This window comes from Dryobates pubescens, chromosome 1, assembly GCF_014839835.1.
Source record: "Dryobates pubescens isolate bDryPub1 chromosome 1, bDryPub1.pri, whole genome shotgun sequence".
In the NCBI taxonomy this organism is placed as follows: Eukaryota; Metazoa; Chordata; class Aves; order Piciformes; family Picidae; genus Dryobates; species Dryobates pubescens.
This window is the reverse complement of record NC_071612.1, coordinates 28,200,537-28,207,441: the sequence shown is the minus strand read 5'-3', so window position 1 is coordinate 28,207,441 and position 6,905 is coordinate 28,200,537.

The following is a 6,905-nucleotide window of genomic DNA, read 5'->3' as shown; positions in this document are numbered from 1 at the left end:
GGCATAATGGGCACAAAGCAGAAAGCTCTGGGAAATTGTACCAGAGGCTTTAAAGTGGTCCTCTGACCAAGAGGGTTATTCTGTCTGTAAAAAGTGGTCTCACAGACAAGAAATCACATGACTGTTTGGAACATCTTCTGTTCATGACATTGCTGTGAAAGATGAGCTTTTCCACCCTCTTTCCAAACTGTTGAGAGAGTTTTCTATGACTTCACTGAAAGGCCATCTAGATGGTTTTGTCCAGCAGTTTCCATCTGTCTCTTTTTTCATACTGAGGGGTTACCAATACTGTACTAATCCCAGCTCTTTGAAAAGACTTCAGAGATTATGGTCTTCAATTTGGACCAGTGAGTTTTTTACCTAGTGAGCTCCAACAGCAACAAGTTGGATGCTTCATAAGGAAACATTAATAGAATGTGAAGATGATTCTTGTTGCCAATGGAATATCTGAAAACAAAATCCTACACTACTGCCACAGTTCTGCCTCCTGTCTATGCTAATTTCTGTAGAAAAATACATTGCATTTCAAATGAGATCTGGATCAGCTGAAATCCTCTAGGCCTGATTGCACTCCAACTCCAGGAAGATTAATATCTACAGGACTTGTTCATTAGCAGTGAATGTACCATTAAAGAAGTTGTTTAAAGAGGTCAGCATTTCTATAAACTGCATGCCTATGATGACACAAAATTAGATGTCACTACAGCATGTCCTAAATGCTTAGGCAGTATCATACAGTTTTAAGAAATGTGCAATTACCTACCTGAATGTCCACAAGAAAAGCTGTGGCTATCATGTAATGAAAGGGCAGAAATTGTGAGTTCTAAAAAGGCAGTGAGCCAATAGCAAAAGATCAAACACCACGCTCCTAGCTTAAGAGTCATACTCTGTGGCTTCAAACTGTAACAATGGCAAATCTACAACAAAGTTTCCATTAGTAATCTGGGATGCAATACATCTGGGGTATCTCTGGTTTGCCTTTTGGCTAAACTCTTTAACAGGTTGCATTATCCTTCTGTGCCTTGTACATAGGCAGGGGGGTTGGTTTGTACATAGGCAGGGGGGTTGGTACGTACATACACAGTGCTTCTACACTTAACCACTGACTGAATTTACTGAAAATCACTCTGCATTTACAGGAATCCATCTAAGTGAGAATTTCAGAGGTCCATACAGCATATCACTCTGTTAAAGTCTACTACCCAAAGCAGATACAAATTCTTGTCCTGAGGAGTTTTTTTGGCTCTGACATTGAAGATCTGGAGCCACCTTAGCACGATGTGTGTGCTATAATTTATGTTAGCTTTGTTACAGATTTGAATTCTCTGATACTTCCACTGTATGAAAAGTTGAGGAGTCTGTTCAGATATGCAGTTCAGTGATCTGTGCTGAAAGTATGTATTATGATACACAGAGGGATGAATGGGAGGGAAAATTGTCCATCAGCACTCTCAAAGAGGTGAAATTCTCAAGAACAGCAATCATGAAAGTTATAAACCAGCTATGTTTTGCAAGTGTAGATCTGAGAACATTTTCCCATCAGCTCTAGCAAATTGCATCATGCTTGGGTGTATCTGTCAGTACATTAATATCACTATTAAACATGTGATAGGAACAGGGCATCTGCAGAATCCGAGAGTGAGAAATGAACACCACCAGCAGGACAGCCACGCACTTGTTTGCATTTGGAAATAACTACACAAACCAAACTGAAATGTAATTCAGAGATGTTACATGCATTCAGAAGGCTTGATCCTGAAGAAGCACCAAATATCACAATGGTTACTTACACAACAGTCCAAACTGCCATGTAAGAAGTAATTTAAAAGTTTAAGGTTGTGCAAGGATTTTCTTTCTGCTCACACCAATATTGTCATGGCACCTGCTTTATAGCTTACTACTATTTTTTGCATAATTTTTGTAATGAGGATTTAAATTTAGTTGTAGTTGTTGTTTTTAAAAAAAAAATTATTTGAATTATAACCTAAATGCAAGGAAAAGTCCCATGTTATATATCTTAGGAAAATCAAGACAAACTTGTGCCAGTTTCAATCCTATAATCTTATGGAGTGTGTAGCTGGTATGATTTGAACTCAGCTTGTCCATCTCCCTGAAGAGATGCTCAGAATCAGGATCCAAAGGGTTGACACTTTTTGAAATTTCATTTTGCCTTGCAAGTGCTGCAGAATTGTCTTAGCGATTAAAATGTGAATGACTCTTCTGGACACATCACATGAATGCTAACCAGACACTACCTGCAGTTTCTTCATGAAGCCCAAGTCTGTACCTCAACTGCTCCTTAGTAGCTGGGATCAAGATTATTGGCAACAGCTGCTGATGTATTTGATTGTTATCATGCTCAGGGGTGGCACTGCTTCCTTTCATATCAGTCAGCACTTAACAGACAATAACAGTTATTTGCAATTAGTCACCATCATTAGTATTCAGTATCACTAAGGTTGGAAGAGACCTCAAAGATCATTGAGTCCAACCTGTCACCACAGACCTCATGACTAGAGTAGGGAGGACACTACTGCCCACTGCAGGCTTGAACTCATGACTTTCCCATTAAGGGTCTTAATGAACTACCAACTGAGCCACTTTTTACACCACCAAGCCCCAACTTGATTCCATCTTCCTGGCTGAAATACTGGCAGCATGTATAAGGACCACACATTCTCTACTCATTCTTCCCAAAACCAGGGAGGCTGTCTGCTTTCCTGGGTGGGATCAGCAGGAGGATCCTTGGTGCTAACGTAATTCTCAGTGCTAGAGGTACAACATCAAGAGAAACAGAGGACAATAAAAAGACCTAAATCTTATCTGCCCCTTCTGTCTTGCCCTGTGTGCTATGAAACGGCACCTTGGTATCTCACCAGCCACGGCAGCTCATTGAGGTAGAATAGGCATCTCTGGAAGGTCCCTCCTGCATCACTATCTCCCATTCTTGTGGCTCTTCCAAGCTACAGCTGTAGGCAAGGAATGGAGACTTCAGCCTTGTTTCCAAAGGAGAAACATCTGAATCATGAGTTATTGCAACTATTATCAAGTATTTCCTGCATCAACAAAGCCCCAACCTACTCAGGATCTGCAGTGCAGGATTTAAAGTGCACCTGTCCTGTGCAAAGATTTACATGTTGAAACATTTCAGAGCATTAGCTCAGACAGCTGACAGTGTAATCACCCTGTTGAAAAGCAGAGATAGTATCGCAGTATCACAGTATCACAGTATAACCAAGGTTGGAAGAGACCCCAAGGATCATCAAGTCCAACCTGTCCCAACAGACCTCACGACTAGACCATGGCACCAAGTGCCACGTCCAATCTCCCCTTGAACACCTCCAGGGACGGTGACTCCACCACGTCCCTGGGCAGCACATTCCAATGACAAACGACTCGCTCAGTGAAGAACTTTTTCCTCACCTCGAGTCTAAACCTCCCCTGGCACAGCTTGAGACTGTGTCCCCTTGTTCTGGTGCTGGTTGCCTGGGAGAAGAGACCAACCCCTTCCTGGCTACAACCACCTTTCAGGTAGTTGTAGAGGGCAATGAGGTCACCCCTGATCCTTCTCTTCTCCAGGCTAAACAATCCCAGCTCCCTCAGCCTCTCCTCACAGGGCTGTGCTCAAGGCCTCTCCCCAGCCTTGTTGCCCTTCTCTGGACACCTTCAAGTGTCTCGATGTCCTTCTTGAACTGAGTGGCCCAGAACTGGACACAGCACTCAAGGTGTGGCCTAACCAATGCAGAGTACAGGGGCACAATGACCTCCCTGCTCCTGCTGGCCACACTATTCCTAATACAGGCCAGGATGCCATTTGCCTTCTTGGCCACCTGGGCACACTGCTGGCTCATGTTTAGGCGGGTGTCAATCATCACCCCCAGGTCCCCCTCTGTTTGGCAGCTCTCCAGCCACTCTGACCCCAGCCTGTAGCTCTGCATGGGGTTGCTGTGGCCAAAGTGCAGCACCTGGCACTTGGACTTAAATGCCATGCCATTAGACTCTGCCCATCTGTCCAGTCGGTCAAGGTCCCTCTGCAGAGCCTTTCTGCCTTCTAACTGACTAACATCCGATCCCAACTTAGTGTCATCTGCAAACTTGCTGATGACTGACTCAACCCCCTCATCCATATCGTCAATGAAGATGTTGAAGAGGATGGGGCCCAGCACTGATCCCTGGGGGACACCACTGGTGACTGGCCGCCAGCTGGATGTGGCACCATTCACCATCACTCTCTGGGCTCGGCCCTCCAGCCAGTTCCTAACCCAGCACAGAGTGTTGCGGTCCAAACCACGAGCTGACAGCTTAGCCAGCAGTTTACTGTGGGGGGATGGTGTCAAAGGCCTTGCTGAAGTCCAGATAGACTACATCGACAGGCCTCCCCACATCCACCAGACAGGTCACCTGATCATAGAAGGAGATCAGGTTGGTGAGGCAGGACCTGCCCTTCCTAAATCCATGTTGGCTGGACCTGAGCCCTTGGCCATCCTTCAGGTGCGCAGTTATTGCCGCCAGGATAATCTGTTCCATCACTTTCCCTGGCACTGAGGTCAGGCTGACTGGCCTGGAGTTTCCGGGTTCCTCCATCCGTCCCTTCTTGTGGATGGGCACCACACTGGCCAGTTTCCAGTCATCTGGGACCTCTCCAGTGAGCCAGGACTGGAGGAAAATGATGGAGAGCAGCTTGGCCAGCTCGTCTGCCAGCTCTCTCAGCACCCTAGGATGGATCCCATCCGGTCCCATGGACTTGTGAGTGTCCAAGTGGCTCAGCAGGTCCCGAACTAATTCCTCATGGATTTCCAGGGCATCACACTGCTCCCCGACCCTACTGCCCAGCTCAGGAGGCCACTCATCCTGGACTCCTACCTTGCTGTTAAACATTGAGGCAAAGAAGGTGTTCAGGACCTCAGCCTTTTCCTCGTCTTCAGTCACAGTGTTCCCTTCCAGGTCCAGTAAGGAGTGGAGGTTCTTCTTGCCCTTCTTTTTAGTGTTGATATATTTGTAACAATGCTTTTTATTGTCTTTCACAGAGGTGGCCAGCTTCAGTTCCAACTGGGCCTTTGCCTCTCTAATTTTACTCCTACATAATCTAACCACTTCCTTGAACATACCTCGAGAAGCCTTCCCCTCCTTCCTCTTTTTTTCCCTTAATTCCTCCAGGAGCTGCTTGCTCATCCAGGCCGGTCGCCTTCCCCGCCGGCTCATCTTTTGGCACATGGGGACCGCCAGTTCCTGTGCCTTCAAGAGCTCCTGTTTGAAGTAGGACCAACCCTCCTGGACCCCTTGGTTCATGAGGGTTGGTAACCAGGGAACTTTACAAATCAGTGTCTTAAACAGGCTGAAGTTTGCCCTCCAGCAGTCCAAGGTGAAGGTTCTGTTGGTGCTCTTCCCTATCTCCCTGCATATTGAAAACTTCATTATCTCGTGGTCACTGCACCCTAGGCAGCCTCCCACGGTCACATCTCCCACCAGCCCTTCCCTATTGGAGAACAGCAGGTCAAGCAGAGCCTGTCCCCTGGGAGGCTCACTTAACAGCTGCATCAGGAAGCAGTCCTCCATTCGCTCCAGGAATCTTCTGGACTGCCTCCTCTCTGCTGAATTAAGTTCCCAGCAGATATCTGGCAGGTTGAAGTCACCCACAAGGACAAGATCTGATGATCTTGAGACAACCTCCAGTCGTTTGTAGAATAATTCATCAGCCTCCTCATCCTGGTTGGGTGGTCTATAACAGACTCCAACCAGGATGTCAGATTTGTTAGGCTGCCCTCTGATTTTAACCCACAGGCTCTCAATTCCCTCATCTGCCACCTCAAGTTCTGTGGCAGAAAGTGACTCCCTAATATACAGAGCCACCCCTCCTCCTCTTCTCCCTCGCCTATCCCTCCTAAAGAGCCTGTAACCCCCCAGTGCAGCACTCCAATCGTGTGTGTTGTCCCACCAAGTTTCTGAGATGGCGACTATATCATAGTCGCCCTGGTGGACCAGGACCTCCAGCTCCTCTTGCTTATTGCCCAGGCTGCGTGCACCGCAGCTGGGCTCCCGACCTCTCAATTGACCCTACCTTGTGCCCTACTCTTTCCTCTGCAGAGGGACCAATATCCTCACACCCCCCCCCCTTCAGACCTAGTTTAAAGCCCTCCTAAATGAGCCCTGCCAACTCTAGTGCTAGGACTTTCTTACCCTTTCTAGATAAATGCACCCCATCAGGACCCAGCAGGTCAGGTGCAGTAAAAGTTGCCCCATGATTGAAGAAACCAAAGTTCTGCTGCTGGCACCATCCCCTGAGCCACTTGTTGATGGTGTGGGTTCTCCTGTTCCTCTCAGTGTACTCCCCTGCTACTGAGGGAACTGAGCAGAACACCACTTGAGCTCCTGCCCCATCAATCAATTGTCCAAGGGCCCTGAACTCCTTCTTAATCGCCCTGGTGCCCTTCTTGTCAATCTCATCACTCCCAGCCTGTATTACCAGCAGAGGGTAATAGTCAGAGGGATGGATCAGCTTTGGGAGTCTCCTTGCGATGTCCCTTACTCGCGCCCTGGGTAGGGAGCAGACCTCCCTATGGGATGGGTCCCTCAGTACCCCCCAGGAGAGAGTCCCCAACAACTATAACCTTTCTCCTTTTCTTTGTGGATTCGGTCAATAGCTGATGGGGACTGCTTGGCCTTAGGCTTGGCCTTAAGCTCCTCTCTGGAGCTGGTCGGTACAGCTGGTGAGGACCGCTTGGCCTTAGTCTCCCCTCTGGATGACTGCTCCTCAGCCCTCTTATCCCCACCACCCTCGGCCTGCAGGACCTCATACTTATTATGCAAGAGTGGCGGAGGAGGAGAGGGCTGGGGTGGATTTCTCTTGCCACCCTCGGCAGGGACCTGTATCCATCCCTCTCTGTTTCCAGGGGCCCTTCCCTCGG